At 41.5% G+C, this 21,093-nt stretch overlaps 1 protein-coding gene across 6 annotated transcripts in view; it reads right to left on the bottom strand.

Moving 5' to 3' along the window:
* LOC120530767 (receptor tyrosine-protein kinase erbB-4-like) overlaps nt 1–21,093 on the bottom strand; it is a 799,040-nt gene that overhangs the window by 323,967 nt on the left and 453,980 nt on the right. The gene's annotated exons all lie outside the window — the stretch shown is intronic.

Here is a 21,093-nt window from a genome sequence, read left to right as displayed (position 1 = left end):
ATCTGAAAAGTTCCTTAACTCAGCATTATGCATAATGGAGACTGTAAATGAAGCAAGGCTAATCGGATCTACTCAGATGTCATTTGTGTTGCAACTGCTATAGACGTTGTGTAGTACGCTCATCTGAGTGTTGAATACAGCTTCAGACATTTCTTTAGGTTTCTGAGTCCTTTCCAGTGTCTTACGTGGACTTGAGACCAACATAAGCGCCTTTTGTTTACACCTTAGTATGGGTTCCTACTCGATCTCTGGGGTTCTGTGCTTCTCACAGAGAGAAAAAAATTGGACCATCTTAGCCAGTCAAGATAATGACAGCCCCCTTAGAGTAACTGACAAGTCGACCTTTTGACAGTGAAGGTGTCATTTTTGTTTTCCATTTGTGCTCTCTACATGTAAGGTTCAATTCATGAGACCCACCTATCGGTCCTCTTCTGTCTGAACAGCCTGAACTCTTCTTCTTCTTCTTCTTGTTTTTCTTAACAATAAGGTTCTTGAAACCAACCATAGGTATCCTAGTCCATGCTGACTGGCCATGTCCATTGAAGTACACTGAAGTCACAGCTTGAGAAGATGTCCGCTTTGTGACAATGGCACATTAGTCCTTAAGAAAAGGAAGCGACCTCTGCCATAAAGGGGCAGGCAGCAAAATTCTTAGGTGTGCTGTGGCATATAAATGGCACTCACTTGGTATCAAGGGGGTTAATGTGTGCCAAAACATATTTGAACATCATCATATTGTCACACACATGTGCATGGGAGACAGCTAAAGGACCTGAATGACAGTAATTCCACGCCAGACCAGGGGGTGGCCGAGTACACGGACTCTTTACCACACATCTCTGCAGAGCAGTTACGGGAAATTCTGCCTGGCCCTGATGACACCACTTCCGGTTCTGGGCCCATTCAAGATGTCACTTCCGGTCCCAGCCCTGATGACACCACTTCCTGTACCAGCCTCATTGATGACATCATTTCCTCTGCTTGCCTTTAAAGCCACCATCTTTTTGCTATCAAGTCAGTTCTGTTTTGGACTCGGATCTGTACACATCAGTACAATTATTATTCCTGTTTTGCAGCCAGGAAATAATACACATGTGGCTGCCCCAAACCTTTCTGTGGTATTTTGTATATACACACACGTCACAGCAGGACTGCACTGCTTATTAAATACATGAAGGATCTGTCCATCTGCACGCCATCAGCAGATCATATGAAATTCTTCAATTCGATTCGATTCAATGGCGCTACTGGGATGTCATCCAGGGCTGGGCCTTTGGAAATGTAGTGAGGACAACTAAATGTCAAAATAAGATAAAAGTTTATTTTTAGTTATTTTTCATTAGGCCCACCCATAGACATGCCACTGCTTCAGCTGTCCATGTTTAGCGATTCCTTGCCCACTGTTACTAGATGAACCTGCCCTGGTCTCCTGCCTCTGTGTGGCATCTAATTTAAGGTACGGCATGTTCAGAAGGAGATGCCCTTCTGCTCGCCACAGTTATCTGATTATTTGATCCAGCAGCCAAATACTGAAAAATGGGTGGGCCTAAGCCTGGAAATAATGGTGTCTTTCATTGATGGCTACAGGAAAGATTGACATGGAGGACTCATTATATAGTCTGATGCCCTTGAGCCAAAAACAACCGCAAGCAGTGCCCACTAGCACACATCAGTGGAATGAGCCGTCGTGATAAGGATGGACAGCATTGGTCATGGTTGTTGGTTTGCCTTTGGAGACGGTTTGGATTTCATTTGGGACCAGAGGGTAAAATGTGGTCAAAAAAGAAAATGAGCCAAAGTTGAACCAGAAGTTGGTTTAAGCAAATAACAAAGCCAGAATGCTAATTTATGGTGTAAGTGCCAAAGATGGAATAACATCTCAATCAAGAGGGAGGAAGGCTCCTTACCTGGACAGTAGGCCCAAGATGGATGGACAGTCGTCCTGAAGAAATAGAGGGATAGGGGAGGACTGTCTAATCCCCCATTATGCTAGGTGGCAGCTAAATAGCAGGTTTCCTTGGGTTGAGTTCCCATTCATACTCCTGCAGGGCACCTTGGGAAATGTAGTCTTGGTGAGCAGCCCTGCTGGGGTGTGTGTGTTCCACCAGAGCAGGCTGTAAGAAAGGTGCACACCTGGAAAGAGGTTCCACCTTACCCAGAAGTGCTTCCAGGCTGTAGTCACTTGACACCAGAAGTACTCCTGGGACTGGTATAAAAGAAGCCACATGGCCTTATAAAGGTGGGAGGAGGCGGACAAAGCCTGCCTGGAGGAGAGACGGAGGATTTATTGTGGAGGGAAGTCTGTGTTTTGGGGGACCTATATAAGGTACGAGGGATATCCAGAAAAAAAGGTTACAACAGTTGTTAAAAATCGAAAAATGAATATAATTCAACCAAATTTACAGGGTATGTTCCAAAATATGTGTTTATTTCTCAACATAATCGCCGTCAAGTTCGATGCACTTCTTCAGCCTGGGCACCAGCTTTTTTATACCCTTGTTGAATACACTCTGCTCCAACTCCGAAAGCCACTTCTCCACTGTCTCCTTCACCTCCTCATCGTTGGAAAAACGTTTCCCACCCAAGAATTCTTTCAGTTTGGTGAAAAGGTGAAAATCTGAGGGCGCAAGGTCCGGGGAATAGGGTGGGTGGGTAACAATATCCCATCCAAAGGACACAAGCAGGTCCTGAGTCACACGAGCGGTATGGGGTCTGGCGTTGTCGTGAAGGAGGGACACACCACGAGTTAGCATTCCCCTCCTTTTGTCTTTAATCTTTTTTTTCAATTTTTTTAGGGTCTCACAATATGTTTCAGCATTGATGGTGGTCCCTTTGGCCATGAAATCCACCAACAAAACCCCTTTTCTGTCCCAAAAGACAGATGCCATGATCTTCCGCTCTGAAAACTGAACTTTGAATTTTTTGGCTGATGGGGAATGGGTATGGCGCCATTGTTGGGACTGCCTTTTGGACTCAGGAGTATAGTGACATACCCAAGTTTCGTCTCCAGTCACAATAGAGTCAAGGAACGCCTCACCCTCGATTTCATAACGCTGAAGAAATTCACGTGCAACCAAAACGTGTTTTTGGCGATGTTCTGGAGTCAACATTTTTGGCACCCATCTTGCACTCAGCTTCCTGTAATCAAGTTTTTCTGAGACAATTTCACCCATGAGACTTCGTGAGATGTGTGGGAACATTTCATGAAGGGTGTCAATCGTCACACGACGATCACTGCGAATTTTTACATCAACTTGCCGCAGAAGCTCTTCTGAAACGAGAGACGGCCTCCCACTCCTTTCTTCGTCATAAGTGTCAGTGCGACCTTCTTTGAACGACCTAACCCAGTTGTAAACATGCTGACGTGACATTACCTCAGGTCCATAAGTTTCCACAAGCTGACAATGGATCTCGGCTGCGGATTTGCGACGCAAAGTGAGGAACTTGATGACCGAACGAATCTCGCATCGGCAGTAGGTGGAGCAAACGGCCTCAGCAGAGGTTGACGAACTCGCTTGCTGTGATGACATTTCACAACTGACTGACGCAGTCCCGGGCTTATTTTGGCCGTTAGGACCACCCTACACGCAGGTATGCCAACCTTCGAAAAAAAAAAAATTCCCTGCACCCTCCAGGGAACTTGTAACGTTTTTTTCTGGATATCCCTCGTATCATGGGCATAAAAACATCGCTTTATTGAAGCTGGGGCTCTGGGCGCCCCCTAGTGTTCCTACTGGTTTAAGTGGTTTTTATTTCTTTTTTCATGCTCTTTTCGGTGTCTTTTAAATATTATTTTGTATATTGGGATATTGATTATGTGTTACCTTTGTGTTGCACTTTGTTATTCTCAGTTCTGGACGAGTCTCTTTTGCAGAAACTACTGGTTATTGCAGTTTTTATGATTTGCTGAATGCAACTTTTGGCATTTGTTTTTTTCTTTTTGTTTCATTCTGCCATCTTTAAAAATTATTTAGCTTTTTACTGGGGCTGCAATTTTGTGCTGTGTTTGCTATCATCTTTCTAAAGGAAATGAATCAACCATACATTACGCTTGATGTTACCACCATAATGTTAGCCTTGCACTTCCAGGACATCCAATATTCAGATTTCTTAGTGCCTTGCATGTTTTGTTTTTCATCGGTTTCACGTTCCGTTTAACACTTGGCCTGACAACTGATGTAGGTTTCGTCTTCACGTCCCTGTTTAAAATCCTTCCTGCTTGTTTGCTTTCAACATTTCAGGGACTCCTAATCTGAATATCAATTGCTTCCATATGGGGGATTCTATACCATAAGTTATCCATGGGGTTATTTGCTGTTGAAATATTGTTAATTTGGTTTAAATTTAGATTTTTGGTTTGGGTCTTTATATCGCCGCCCTTCTTATTGATTCCCATTGTCAGGGCTGTCAAAGAGTGGGCGTGTCCTTAGAGGTCGTGGCCTGTCAATCCCAACACAACGGGATAAAAGGTCATCCAGGGGTAAGCTTCCTTATGTAACCAGATGAACTTCAAAACCCTTCAATGCTCCCCCTAGTGACTGTAAATGGTATAACACTGAAATTGTTTTAAAATTAAACTAATTGAAAAAAATCACATTTTAGGCCATACATAATCTTTAAATATATTATAATAGCAAGCAGAGCACAGCATGTTCAATTTTAAAAAGCACACACTAGTTTGGATAATGACTTTAAATTAAATGACCTTTTGGTCAGAAAGTGTCCCTTATTTGAATAAATATATTACTCTTTAAGCCAAGCTAAATTGCTCCTTTAGGCATTTCCCACTTGGTGTGTTGGCTGCGGTGCCGTCACATACGCCGTGGACACACTTCTTTAGCACATCGTTGTCTTTCATCACTCCGGTGTTTTCAATTAAGTTTCAATTTCATACAATTCCTAACTGCCGGGAGAGGGACGCCAGCTATTAGCTCCAGCAGGAAGAACCCAGATTACTTGAGAATTACAATTTACCGTAGCAAATTTGCAAAAGCAGAAATAATACAAATAAATATAAATAAAAATAACCTCCGGCTCAACAAACGGCACATGTGGATTGCAGGTGAGCATTTTATTCCTCGAGCTAAGGATTCATTCCCCCACCTTGGAAAGGTGACGACATTGGCAGACAATGCAACAAATCAAAATCAGCATTTCACACAAAATGCTAATATTAACAAATCTGAGGTGAGGATTAGGCGGGAGGGCTAAAAAAGAAATAAATATGAATGCAAAACACCACAAAGGGTATGTTGAAACACGTTACATTATAAAAATTGGAAAAATATTAATATATATATAGAGTGAGTAATTATACAATTATTTAATTAATTAGCATTTATATATACATATATATGTACATACACACACACACACTCATATATATCTGCTATATAAGAAAATCCTGGGACGAGACGAGACAAGAGATTTTCAGAGAGATAATTTCAAGTCCCACGAGACGAGACTTTCTGCCAAGAGATTTAACTACGGCCTCGGTCCACTCACCTCTCATTTGTGTGAATGCTATTGTCAGACACAGTTCCTGTGCTCTTAGCTCTTATAAAGTTTTACGTTTTCCTCATTTTAATACAAGACATACAATCTATTTGTTTCCTTCGATGTAGTCCTTTTTTGGACAATAATTTTATACGCTCTAGATGAAATGTCAAGGACTGAGCAAATAAGAAAGTGCAGCGCGTCGAAAAGAGGCCCACAAGTGTTGGGAGAAAAAATAATTAAAAAATGAACAATAATAATCTAAGTGCAACTTCGGAAAATAAGGAAAGTTGTAATCAGCCCGGACTAAGTGGAATTGAAAACCTAACAGGTCCAAGCGGGGGCGGAAATAAAAGACAAAGAGTAGAAGACAAAGTAGAACATCGTAAAGAGGTTCAAAAACATTGGAGCGATACACATAAAAAGTACGAAACTACGAAAATTCGAAAGTCTCAAAAAATGATAGTAAAGATTGTGTATTAGCACTAACACAAAGAAATTATTACTTGGTGAAACAATGGAACAGCGAAAAGAGACTGAATATATGGACATAGGTTATATGACAGAAGTATATAGATATTGTATGGCTTGAAACTTTAAGTCGGAGACTTGTAGATCGTCTAATTCGCGTTGCCTAAAGGGAAAAGTAGTGTTTCTTCCCAATGAAGAGGACTATCCAGGAGAATTAAAAGATTTGTTGTTTGGTGAAAGTGAAATCCACAAACACTACCAACAAAATATCTGAATCTACAATAATCTGTTCGTGTTTGCATCTGTCAATGCTCAAAATGTAGATTTACACGATTCAGGACCATACGCTATGAGAATCTGTGGTCCCGCAACAATTAAAGCTACAACAAGTTTAATTTCATTTTTAATTTTTCAGTCAGGTTTATGTTTATGATCACAGAGAAGCGATGCAACACAGAATCAAAAGAGTTAAACGATCAGACGTATGAGAAATTCTACAGTCAATAATGGATACAAATCCATACGTCCAAAAGTATTACACAAAAATTAACTGAAAAACGCAAAGAAGTTTTTTTAGATTTCTATATGAATCGTAAAGATCATGGTTGCATATATAGTAAACCAAAATGTGAAGAATTGTCAGCGAGATATATAGATTTTATATATATATATATATATATATATATATATATATATATATATATATAAAGAGAAAGGGAGAGAGAGAGACTGAGATTAATTATTATATATATATTTATTATAGATTATATATTATACATATTGCCTTTGACTAAAGAAACACATACAACCACCAAAGAAGTGTCGGGGTACCAACCAGGTATAACCTTAAAATAACTAAGTAGTCCCACAAAGTAAATAGCCGCACAATGGCACAAATAACAGCAAAACAAAAGAAGGCTCTGGTTAAAGTGGGTCAAGGCTCTTTAGGGCAGTCACAAGGTCAGGCTGGAGCGCCGTCTGGCAGTCAGATTTGCCTGAAATGAGATGACCCCTTCTGCAAAAGTCTCAGCTTTATAGTCGCTGGACTTAAAGGGGCAGAAGTCAGCTGCCCTCATTGGCTGGCTGGACTGAAAGTAGTGGAGTCAGCTGCCCTCACTGGGTAGCTGGACCAGGAAGGGCGGAGTTAGCCACCTTCATTGGGTAACTGGACTAAAATAGGCGGAGTCAGTTGCCCTGATTGGGTGGCTGGATTGAAAATAGCGGAGTCAGCTGCCCTTATGGGGTAGCTGGACCAGGAGGGGCAGAGTATATGTCCGAAGTATATGGCTCTGGAGAGAGTTTACAAAAGTCTCAGTTTTTCGGGTTAAAATCTCCAGGGTAGTGTGGGAAAGGGGCAAAAATTGAGATCAGTGTCTGTGCTTTAAATTGACAACGTAGTAGTGTGTTCTTAGATGAAAGAGAAAACTAGGCAGACGAAGGAATAAAAAGGACATTAGCCCAGTGAGACAATGAGCCTGTGATGGACTGACGTCCCATCCTGGGCTGGTTCCTGCCTTGCACTTGCTTAAGCTGGGTTCCCTGTCACTTTGAAGTGGTTTGGAAATTAATGGAAGCAAATTACCAGGTAAGAGTCATTCTGGGCAGGCGTGTGAGTGTTACCTGTTTGGAATACAGCATTGCTGGGCTGAGCTAATGTTCTGAGTCTAAAAAGGAGTGAATGGAAATTGTCTTGGAGTGAACTATTCGGAGTTTGCATCTTAGTGAGCCCTTTAATCACCTGGCATCCCGTCCAGGGTTGGTTCCTGCTGGATACCCAGCACTGTTAAACTCCAGCTCTCTAGAATTGTGATTTGATACATATCCATGGGTCTGGGTGTGCCCTGGTGCCACCTCTTGCTCAGTGCTCCAGCTCCAGAAAAGTACTGATTTGTATTTATCAGCTTTACAGACTTTAAGGCAGCACTCTGTTTTCAAATTACAACACAAAGTTTGATTTTTTTCTATTTCTTTTCCCATTTGTAGTTTTATTGGCATTGAAGACTGCAGTCTCGGTAAGGTGAAGAATGCCAAGAAACACAAGTAACTGGAGCAGATTTTGGGAAATGTTCCCTTCTGGTTTCAGTCTTTGTTCCAATCCAAGCACTTTAAAATATTCAATGTAGTCTTCTCATAAAAAAGAAAGTAATTAGTGCTTATTTATTTATATTTTAGGTAGCACAGTGGCACAGCAGTCGGAATTTCTGCTTCACAACTCCAGGAATCCAGGTTCAAATCCTTCACCTAGTCAATATCTGTGTGGAGGTTCTCTGATCTCCCAAGTCCATGGGGGATTTTCAATCCATATCCCGATTAGGCAGATGACTGCTTGAAACACTGGGTCATCGGAGTGTATCCATATTTGTCGGGCTCCGTCCCTGCAACCCTCGGTTCAAAAATGTTATACTTCCTTTAAGAAAAGACAAGCAAATGTGAGAGACACACACACAGCGCACAGGAGAATTCCACTTTCTCTGTTCTTTTAGCAAAAAGTCCAAATAGGAATTTATTTTCCTTTTTTTTTTTTTTTTTAAATGCAAGAGTGCAATAATCCCATTGGAAAAAAACAAGAGAAAGCATTTCAAGGAGTGTCTGTAGAACTACCTTTAAATAAACCTTTGAGATGAGGCATGAAACGCAGAGTCCCTGGCACACAAGAATGAATAATCGATGTGCCGCCCTTCGCTCTGTTTGCGAAGGTTTTGGGCTTTGCTTTTAGAAAGTGCCAGAAATTTCCCCTTTTATTTTCCGGCATTCAAGATCTGAAGCAGATTTGCACGCTGCCTGGCTTCCCGTTGATAGTCCCACAGCTGCCCGCTGCAGGAATGTGCCACCTAAAATGAAGCTTTCCCACTGGCGCAGCTTGACCCGTCGCCTTGACGTGTCTGTCGGCATTGTCACTGGACTTTGGGACATGCGGCTGGTGCACAGTCCATCACTGGGAAACACACACAAACACCCATCAGGAGACAATAGAACAATGCTAATCCACCTAACCTGCATGTCTTTGGACTGTGGGAGAAAACTGAAGCACCCGGAGGGAACTCACATGTACACGGGGAGAATATGCAAACAACGAAAAGACCCAGGAGGTGAACCCCGGTCTCCATGTTGCAAGGCAGCAAAACTACCGCTGCACTTCAACAAACAAGCCCATGGGGACATAGTAGAATCAGCAATAAATGGAGCCTGCACAACTGTGTGCTTCCTGTGTCTAATGTTGCTCCTATGAAAGCAGGGCTGGAAAATGGATGGACCCACAATGTGTTTTCAATTTGATTTCAGCAAAAAATCCAAACTAACTGCACTACTCAGGCCGGCAGTGTCTCAACCTTTTTATAGTGCCCATAATCTTGGAAAATTCTTATAAGCTTCAAGAGCCGAGTGTGAATCTGACTGGCATGCTTTATCAGGTGTCATAAATTGGCTTTATTGAGGCCTTTTTTTTTTTGAGTGAGGGCCTCCCATCGAGGTCTGGGGTCAAGTCCCGAGAGATCGACTTCATGAATGAATAACACAACATAAACGTGCTCTGTGCCTTGTCCCCCGAGGTCAGGCTGTCCTCCGACGTCCACGCTTCTAATCACAGCATTAAATGCACTGGCACGATTGGCTATTGATTTTCTGGTCATTCTATTTATTATTATTTATGGTTTATGAATACAGGCCACCGTTTGGGGGCCAAATACTTGATATGCTTGTCACGCTTTTTCAAATGAGATTTGGGATTTTTTATGCTCTATGGTGAACTCGGGTGTTCCGGTCAATGAGGAAAAATGCTAAATGTGCTGTCAGCCTCCCTGTGTGCCCTTATGAATGTGAGCCAGAGAGATATGTGGTCATTTGTTCATTTTAAACCAGAATATCCCACTATGGGCCATACTATGGCAAAATGCCTAATCTACCTCTCTCTCTATCAATTAATCATATGGCACCTTTCAATCTATCTACAGTATCTATCATATAGCGCCTTTCACATGTATGTATCTATCAATCATATAGTTCCATTCAAATCTCTATTTTATATACTTATGTTCATATTTATCATTTAGATTGCTAGTGCATTTCATAAGTACAGTATCTATCTAACAGAGAAATATGAATGGAGCAACAGATACTGTAGATTAGGCACTAGATAGATAGATAGATAGATAGATAGATAGATAGATAGATAGATAGATAGATAGATAGTATGACGGTTGTGTAGTGCTGCGAGCCTCAGCCAGACCCCTCTCTGAGTTAAAACCATGCAAATCATGTGACATAAATGTGCAATCCATCATAAATATAAATCACAGAGTTCTGCAGCGGGACCCTTCTCCCCTTTTCCTTGCTTTAGCCTGACAACCACTATTACACAAGCTTCCATTTGGTTTCCTTTTTCTGTGTCCTGCCTCTCCTATTTTTATAGCTGGCTTACATGATGTCAAGTCCCACCAGCATTCACTACATGCCGCTGCTCTGCATCTTTTCGTCTTCTGTTGTCCTGAAACAAACAAGTTTAAACACTAAATAGGAGCCACTAATTATGGAAAGCCAGTTAAATGAGAGCGGCGTCTCCATGCTCGAGTCATCCCGCTGCTCTGGCCTCCATTGGGTATCCAGTCCTGCTTTTCCGGTGCCGCTGATTTGCCGGAGGCTCTTTACAGATCCTGATTATATCCTTGACATTCTTAATATATGGACACCAGATTTGCATAACTGTTCCCCGTCGCTTAGAAATTGCAATTTTTCTCCTTTATTGTGCCTTTATCAAAATCCTTTATGATTTGTTTGTTTGTGCCGGCTTTTTTTTTCCCTTTCCATGCTAAACCAATTACTTATTCATTGTGGGCCGTAATTGTACTTTCTCAGGGCGTTGCTTTCAATCCATTTGCATTAGCAGGATTTTTTCCCTTTTCTATTTTGGTTAATGTTATTGTGGCGGCTCCTAGCTGTGCCTTAATTATTGTTTGTTTGCCTAATAATATTATCATTGCTTTTTCACCTTCTGTAAGCGGGATAGAGGTATTGAAAACCAATTTTAATGAAGTCAAATGTATTCCCACATTAGAGGGTTGCTTTGTGAAAACTGATAAAGAGGCCAAAATTTGTGATCAATATGGATAAAAATAAATAAATAAAAACGCAATTGTGTGGAAAATGTGGAAGGAGGCGTTAAGCAAAATAAAAGGCCTGGTCCAGGCAGCAAACCAAACCTCTGAAAGGAGCAGCACGAGAATGGAGCCAGACTGAATGGAGTAAGCGAGTCAAGTCAAGTGTCTTTATTGTCGCATCATCCATACACCATGTGGCATAAAATAACGTTCACCAGGACCGTGGAGCAACATAAAGACAGGGCACATGAAAGACAAGTAAAGAACTATACGATACTATAAAGTAGTGGTTCACCGCAGCACTAGAAAATGTTTGATTTATGTTTGCTCTCCCTACAAAAGTGCTATCATACTTGAAGATGACAAAGTCAAATTTCTCATTTTGATCCACATACGAGTTGGTACCCAAAAACAACATATAATTGGAAAAAAATTGTTTTCAAAATTTTTACTTCCTGAAACTTTAGTCTCCTTCGAAGTCCTCTCCATGTGAAAGAATGCACTTCTCCCAACGGTTTTCCTGCTGGTGGAAACATTTTTCGAATCTATGAAGAGGAACGTTGTCCGAGGCCTGCAACAATTTTTCTTTGACTTCCTCTGTGGTACAAAAACACTCTCCTTTGAGTTCTTTTATCATATGCAGGAACAAGAAAAAGTCTCACAGAGCAAAGATCAGGTGAATAGGGAAGATGGCAAAGAGTCAATACTATAAAAATATAATTTCATGTACCAAACCAAATCAGACGGGGTTAGGTGGGCATGCCGGCCCTCCGTTGTCACACCCTCAGGGCTTAATAATGATCCTTCAGCAGGTTCCCCTACAGAAACCTTGCTACGACTTCTACTTCCTTTAGACAGCCATGTTTGATAGTCTTCTTGGTGCTCTGCCAGAGGGCACAAGTGACTGTACCAGGGCCGATCAAGGAACTCACTAAACCATCCCTAATATTTGGACCCCCGCACAGTCTTCACTGTTGCTTCTCTGACCTCCTTAGTTCCACGATTCACATGGCTGATCTCCGCTCTGCAGTTATGCATTTTCTGTAGTGTTGTGACCAAAACTGTGCACAGAAGTTCATACATGGTCTCTTTCAGCACGAACATCTCGGAACACGTACAAATCGGTTTACGACCAAAAAGTTCGCCAAACTTTTGCATCTGTTCACACCACACACTCGGTATAGGAACAAGCCAGTTTCCCTTTCGGTTTGTGCACTGATGATTTCTGCACATGTTCAGTCTCTCCCTGTGCAGCGAGTGAGAGAGAGAGAGAGAGAGACACACACACAGAGACACACGCACGAGAGAGAGACACACGAGACACACACACACACGCGCAAGCGAGTGAGAGAGAGACGGCTGGACGCATAAGGCCGAGAAGGCAGTTAAAGAATGCATCGGGCTTGTTTTTAAAGAGACTGCTTCCAGCATTGTTTTAACCTCGTATTTAATGAAGACTTTTTTTCTATTGGATTTTAACCTCCACTTCACTTCTGTTTACAGAGATCGGTTCATAGCGAGCATTGTTGTAATGTTACTTTTCTTGGTGGTTTATTAAATTATGGATTTTTCAAATGTTCATTTTTTTCCCTGTGCTTAAAACTCATGAAAAAAAGTGTTTTTGGCGAGCGGTTCGTAGCACTACAGCACAAACTCTTGCAGTGTTACTTTTCTCTGTTGTTCAAGGTTTTCTTAGTGTTATTCAATGTTTTTACATTAGTTTACTATTATGCTGTGCATTCTATGGTAATATTAACAATATTCGTGCTTAAAAATCTTTAAAAAAATATATTTAAATACAGTTCGTATGGTCTGGAACGGATTAATTGTATTTACATACAATCCTATGGGGGAAATTACTTCTGTTCACGACCAAATCAGGTTACGACCAGAGTTTAGGAACGAATTACAGTTGTGAACCGAGGTTCCACTGTATGTGGAATTGTGAGCCAAATTCCTTAATTTATCTGTCATAGGTATAAACTATGCTACTGTTATAAGAAGTCTATCTTCTGTATCTATTATACTGTATATAGTGCCTTTATCCTGTCTATCCATGTCTCACGTAGTGCCCATAGTCTGGACTGATGCAGGTTTTGTGCTCTGTAGAGCAGTAGCAATAGTAGTGGTCATTATGATTTGAACGGGGCTATCACGGTGACATGATGCTGTGCTTTTTATTACTGTATAAAGCTCTTATATTTATGGATGCCAGTTTCCTCATTCCAAACTTGTTTACCTTCTTACTGCCAGTAGGAAACAATTATCCCAGCAGGGTCTTGGGCTTTTCACTGCTAACGGCTCATGTTCAAAAGCACTGAACTGACAAATCAAATGCAGGTGTCTGCTCTAAATTCCACGTTCCACAGCCTTTATCAAAAACACCTACATTTACATGCCACTTTTATTTATTTATTTATTTTTTAATTTTTAAGCTGAGTACAACACTTACATTTTTTTTAAAACCATTACTTTCCTCTTTTTTACGACACTTTGAAGGCTGCGATCTGAATCAGAAGGCTGAGCGTGTACTGATTGATGTGAGATATCAAACACAATACCAGACATGATCATTAGTTATTGATCACCCTTCATTATTTTTATATATCACCTTACACATAATTCACTTTACGGAGTGAGTGAGCCAATTGCAGCATAAGATGCCTCAAAGGATCCATTGAAAGCACATTCATTGAACACAGACCTAGAGAGTGCAGCATGATAAACTGGAAAGCATAAAATGTTAAAATTAAATATTACAAATGAATAAAGAATGGCCATCAATTAACTCCAATAATGAAAAGGTTTGAAATGTAACATTTAGGACTGATTAATCATTACATTCAAAACTCGTGTGATGTCATGGCAAGGCAGCATGCATGTGACGTGGGGAAGCCTCGTGAATCAGTTAGGCTTTGTGTTTTGTAGCGCCCAACGGAGAAAACACAGTTAAAAATAATGGCTTCCTCAAATACCCCCATAAAAGGTCAATTACAACATAATTCAAACAGAAAATAAATATGAATGGAATAACGCACCACGGTGGCACAGTGGGTAGCGCTGCTGCCTCGCAATTAAGAGACCTCGGTTCGCTGCGTGGAGTCTGCATGTTCTCCCCATGTCTAAGTAGGTTTCCTCTGGGTACTCCAGTTTCCTCCCACAGTCCAAAGACATGCAGGTTAGGTGCACTGGCGATTCTAAGTTGTCCCTAGTGTGTGTGTGTATGTGTGCCCTTCGGTGGGCTGTAGTAGTAGGATGTAGTTAGGATGTAGTGGGTTGGATAATGGATGGATAGATGGCATAGAATGTTAAGGCATCAAATGGCAATAAAAAAATCAATAAACCGAATGTAGGAAATGATGAATGTGTGAAGAGCACACCAGAACTGGGCTGAGTCCAACAAATAAAAAGGGGATCACAAACAAGGGAAGGGGTGGAGCTTCAGGGTCAGAAAATGAAAGATAGAAAATGGGGGTGGAGCATATAGAATGACAAGAAAAGGACTGCCACTTTAAACTGAAAGAGTGGAAAGGGTGGAGCTTCAGGAGCAACCGATTTAAACTGAGAAGATGAGGCGGAGTTTTATATACAGCAAGTAAGAGAAGAGCTGATATTGGATAGATAGATAGATAGATAGATAGATAGATAGATAGATAGATAGATAGATAGATAGATAGATAGATAGATAGATAGATAGATAGATAGATAATTTATTAATCCCAAGGGGAAATTCACATACTCCAGCAGCAGCATACATAAATAAATAGAATAAAATAAGATAAATGAAATAATAGAATAAAACAGAGGAATTGGGAAGAGCTTCACAGAGAACAAATAAAAGAACAGCTGAGATTACTTTTAAAAAAAGGAGAAACTGGAGCTTCAGAAACAATAAATAAGAGAACAACCAATTGAAAATAAAAGAAATATAAGTGGTGAAGAACGGGGGCACATGACAGGAAAGGGTGGAGCTTCAGGTGAACCAAATGAGGGAACAGCTGATTTAAAATGGGGTGGAACTTCAGGAACAATAAGTTAAAAACTGCTGATGTAAAATCAAAAAGATGAAAGAGTTGGAGCTTTAGGGACAACAAATATGAGGACAGCTGATTTTAAATTAACCCGTGCGCTGAAATTCAGGAACAACAAATAAAGGTAGAGCCCATTTAAAATTAAGAAGTGAAAAGGGGTGAGCCTTCTTAACTAATCCACGGTCACAGAAGCCTGGAGACTACCCTAGCAGTACACAGTGGAAGGAAGGAAGGAAGGAATCAAAGAGCCCCAGACAGGATGCCTCAGTCACACAGGGCTGATTCAGAATAACCAGTTAACCAAACCTGCTTATCTTTGTAGGAAACCTCACACATACTGCCAATCCATACAGGCAATTTCTGGGCACAGTAATGGAAGCCAGGCTGCTGGGTTCAGGAGGAGTCAGCACTGCACACTGCATTACCACGCCACCCTAAACAGGGGAGATGACATAAGTGAGGTAGACAATACATTGATGGATTCCATTTGGCCTAGTGGCCAAGGCACTGGACACCAAGACCAAATGTACCATCAGTCCTCACCACTAACACATCACGGTTAATCTGTTGTACATGCCTGTGACTTGTAAATCACTTTGATAAAAACGTTCGCTCCATAGATTAACACAAATAGAAAATGTGAAGTAGAAGAAGGGCATACCCACACATGTAAGATGACAAGCCAGATCAGCATGCATCCACCTGGCATCAGTGAAATAAGGTGAACAGGCAAAGGATACAAAAACAAATCCCAGCTTCAGGTCTCTGTAAGTGACGGCCACCATTGCCCTACCCGCAGAGACAGGTGGTATACTTTACATGGGGCGCAGGTGCAAAAAGTCACAGGAGGGCGTCTCACGACTCAGTCAACTGGAGTCTGCATCGTTCTGACAGGGAGAAGTCAACAACTTGGTTTCCTATTGTGGTGCACTGGGGTTCTGTTTGTGATGTGTCTCTAGCTGGTGAGCCCAGGTGGCATCACACAGGTTATGGAAAGCTACTGAATAAATTAATGATGCGTCAACCAGAGTCCTCAAAAATGGCAGGAGATGAGAATCAACCAGGGTAAAAGACGCAGATGGAGAGTAAGCAGAAGTCAGGACTGGGAATTCAATCCATCAAGCAGTAAAACCGTAACATGAGAAACAAAAACAAAAAAAAATCACAGACAAAAATAAAATTAAAAAAGATCATTAACAAAATACAAAGAAAGGGAAGTGTTTTCTTTAAAACACAAAGAATCTTAGATGGAGATGTGTCCTAATTAGTGACCTTTTATTCCGTCCTCTCTATGGCATCATTTGACATCGTAACCCAGGCAACATGTAAACAAATTGTTGCGCCCATATTTATTCAGTTTCTTTTGTTCTCTCTCTGAAACCCTGGCGGTGGATTAAAATGCACAGACTGGAGGAAATGGGGGTGGGTGTTTAAGGAAGAGGCCCTGTGAGTGTAGCCTTTGCAGTGCAGGATTTCTCAGCAATTCTCTACAGACTTTTAAACGGGTTCTCCCAGATGTGCATTCTTGTTTGAGAATCACGTCGGGGCTCAGTGAGACTAGGAACATGTCAAGCATGAAATTCTGAAAATTTGAATTTATACAGTAAAACTAATGACATTGAGCTCCACAGACTGTTATACATTCATCACTGGCAGTTCTGGGCACATGAGAGGAATGAGTTCTGCACAGGTGTCCCACTTCACTGCAAGGCCCCCCTCAGGCACATATCATACTCGCTGATATGATCACCATTGTCTCGTATTGTTGTGAAGTGGAGACACAAACATGGAGAATATGGAGTGTTAGGCTCTTTAAAAAACTTCATTGGCCAAGCCAGGCTTCCTTTGCCTGCCTGAAGAAGGCCTCATCTCAAGGTGGCACAATCCCAGCTCCACTGGCCTACCTCAGGCTTTGGAGGCCCAAAAGGGATTTAAGCCTTTAAAACCAAACTTAAACGTCCCAAAAATAAATCAAGCAGGAGGGTAACCTGTAAACCTTGGCTTGTGTACAGAAGTGCAAATAGAATTTTTTTATAATTCAAGCATTTACTCGTAAAATAAAAAAAAATACAAGCAAAATGCTCCAAAGAGAAGAAAACCAGCAAAAGGATATTCTGTAACAGTTCTAATACACAGTCCTGAACTAAAATCCTTAAGACAAAAGCAAATATAACCAAAAATCCAATACAGAAACAGAAATTCTCAAAAATACCAACCACAAATGAATGCTCAACTGCTGAATCCTGCATCTGGCCTTAAAGATAAAGCCAGGAGGCTCCTAAGGCTCCACCCACAAGGAACAAGTAATGGAGGCATTTTTTAAAAGATGATACATAATTACAACCCAAGTAGAAAATATATAAAAGTAAAATGTGACAATATTCATATACATAAATACATAATAAGCATCACTAAACCTCCACAAGACTAACGTGCAGGAGGAAAACTGAAGCACCTGAACTCAAAAGCAAGAGATGTTAATCACCACACCACCAGGCCATCCCCTCTCAGCATACAGATCTGGTTTAAGGAATATTATGTTTTACAGAAATAATGATGCTTACTCTTCCTATTATTTTGTGTAACCTTTTAATATTATAGACTTTTAATTTGGTATCAAAGCATAAATGCAGTAAATTGCTGCTGACTCAGACTCTGAATAATTTAATGAACCCAAAAAATAATTGCTCATTAAAATCCATTGCAATGTAAGTCAATATTTGCATACAATAAAAGTGATTCACACAAAATTGCACTTCTGCATAGAAACGCACACAAATACTGAAATCTTGCAAAATAAAATGAAGAGAAGGTAATAAATAAATAAATAAATTCAGTGTCTTAAAAGCCCATGAGTGGCTCAGATCAGGCCTAATCATTTCATTGTGGATAGTAAAGTGCAGAGTGTAGACACAAAATGTGTTGAACAAACTTACCAGGACATCCTGCTCCATCACAGAATAAACCCTAGACCCCCTGGAAGCTGTTGTTGAAAAGGGGATGGTGGCAACAACTGGATGCCATCCCCAGCAGGAGGCGCTCTCCTGGAGCCTTTTATCCACAGGCTCATTCCACCACAGTGTGCTAAGATGCGCCTCTGCTGGTCTTTTCTGCCTTGCTGCTGTCACCCAATACAATGCATCTTCCCGAATTCTCAAACTGCATGTCGTTACTCTTTACATATATTTTGCAAACTTAAGTTTATTTTGCCATATGCATTATTCATTGATTGATTGATTGTGTTATTTGTCCTATGAGTACATATCCTTTTTTTCATGTTTCTGCTGAGGTTTGCATCAAAATTTCCCATTGGGAGTAATTACGCTTATCTATTCTAAACTAACTAAACTGGAAACAAAAACTGAAGAATAACACGTCCAAAGGGCAAATTTTAAAGACCTGTGTATTGTGAACTAGAAACACAAAACTGGTGAATTAGGCCTCAAAAACGCTTCACTAAACGGCTTTACCAGGTGGCATTGATTTGTCAGTAACTGAAACAGTGTTAGATTAGCATCAAATCAGCATTGCTAGGGCGCCATTCTTTGATTAGCAGGTGAACAGAGAAGGAAATCCTCACCACTAGGCCAACTTAACTGGGCTTGAACGCCACTGTCATACTCTGGCCCTCTGTTTTCCACTCTGTGATGCTTTGAGAGGTCGGCGTGACGTTACAGACCTGCAGCAGCCTGTGTTGGATGGGGATCTCACTACCCAGAATGCACTAACTGCCCAATTAGTGATGTGCACATGCAGGACTTTCACGCATGTGTACGGTACGAGTACTCCACCTAGCACAGGTCTGTCTGGTCTACATTGTGCATGTATGAGTATCTTCTGACAAATACATGCACATGTGGCACAGAATGCGTAGTGACAGAGACACCTCCTCTAAGTATATCACGAGGGTCCCTTCCATCACAGGTTTTGCACATGATAGTTAGATAGTTAGTTAGTTAGAAAGAGGCAGAGAGTTACCACTTGTGCCACACAGCTCAGGTCACATTTTTTACCACAATAGCCTGTCCAGCATAGTTTGCAGATGCCTCCCTAGCCCTCAGTAACACTTAAAAAGACCACTGCTCCATTATAGTCCACTGAAAACTAGTTCAGTTTCTCCATCTGCTGCCCCATTGACTCCAATGCATTTTGCCAAGTTTGTCAAAATTCCAGAACATTTCTATGCTTTTGCCGAACTCGAGGGAAAATGAATGCAGCAGGGTTTGCTCATCTCTGTTGTTCAGGACAAGCAGAGCTCTAAACCAAAGGAACAAAAATGATGGTAACCAAGAACAGAAGAACAAGGTGACAAACAAAAACAAAGTTGTAACAAAACCTAACGCTACTAAGGAATAAAGCCAACTACACTAAAGGTTTTAAGGATGTTGTTTATCCACTGAAGGATAGCATATTGCAACTGCTACCACAGGGGGACGTAGCCACTCTTTAGAAACTCCTCATTAAACAGAACTCAGGATGGCTGCGGCTCGGCCTTTTAAATGTTTGAAGCCCTTCGCGAGGAGCTCATCGCACAGCAAACCAGCAAGCCTGCAGCTGCTCCTGCAAAGTGGAGGTGTAAGAGTGTGTTTTATTTTCCCATTGAAAAACAGCGGCAGTGGTCACAATATACTCAAATATACTGTATGAGGGTAAATCAAAAAAGGCAAAAAAAATTTTGAAAATGACGTGGTTACCATCTCACGGACAGAAGCTGGCGCAATGCAATACGTTTGCCATGGCACCGATTGATTGATTTCCTTTAATTGGCATTTCTATGTATTTACATTCTTAAAACAAAACAATGTTTTTCATAAAACACCAATGTATCCAGCAGGGGGCGTTTGCTCCCCGGGAATATGTTCATTAGAGATTACCGTGACAGACACATCCAAAATGCTTCATGTGAACTTTTTAAAATCGTAACTGACCTAATAGTACCAAGACAAAAATTAAACCTCAAAAATAGAATCCTGAAAACTAAAATCAAAAAAATACACATTTGAATATCACAGTACTCTACACAGTCCCAAAGGTATCACGTCCTGGTGAGCTGAATGACTTCCAGCCTGTCGCCTTGACATCACATGTGATGAAGACCATGCAGCAGCTGCTACTTCACCACCTGAGACCACAGGTCCGCCACGCCCTCAACCCTCTGCAGTTCACATACCAGGAGAAGGTGGGAGCGGAGGATGCCATCATCTACATGCTACACCCATCCCTCTCCCACTTGGACAGAGGCAGTGGTGCTGTAAGAATTATGTTTCTGGACTTCTCTAGCGCCTTAAACACCATCCAACCTCTGATCCTTAGGGACAAGCTGACAGAGATGGCAGTAGATTCATACCTGGTGGCATGGATCGTGGACTATCTTACAGGCAGACCTCAGTATGTGTGTCTCGGGAACTGCAGGTCTGACATTGTGGTCAGCAACACAGGAGCGCTGCAGGGGACTGGACATTCTCCGGTCCTGTTCAGCCAAAATACATCGGACTTCCAATACAACTTGGAGTCCTGCCACGTGTAAAAGTTCACTGACGACACTGCTATTGTGGGCTTCATCAGGAGTGGGCAGGAGGAGGAGTATAGGAACCTAATCAAGGACTTTGTTAAATGGTGCGACTCAGACTACCTACAACTGAACACCAGCAAAACCAAGGAGTTGGTGGTGGATTTTAGGAGGACCAGGCCCTTCATGGACCCCATGATTATCAGAGGTGACTGTGCAGAGGGTACAGACCTATAAATACCTGGGAGTGCAGCTGGATGACAAACTGGACTGCCAATACTGATGCTCTGTGTAAGAGAGGACAGAGCCGACTATACTTCCTTAGAAGGCTGGCATCCTTCAACATCTGCAATAAGATGCTGCAGATGTTCTATCAGACAGTTGTGGCGAGCGCCCTCTTCTATGCGGTGGTGTGCTGGGGAGGCAGCTTAAAGAAAAGGGACGCCTCACACCTGGACAAACTGGTGAGGAAGGCAGGCTCTATTGTAGGTAC

This window comes from Polypterus senegalus, chromosome 6 (genome assembly GCF_016835505.1).
Source record: "Polypterus senegalus isolate Bchr_013 chromosome 6, ASM1683550v1, whole genome shotgun sequence".
Taxonomy (NCBI): Eukaryota; Metazoa; Chordata; class Cladistia; order Polypteriformes; family Polypteridae; genus Polypterus; species Polypterus senegalus.
This window is presented reverse-complemented; position numbering and strand designations above follow the sequence as displayed.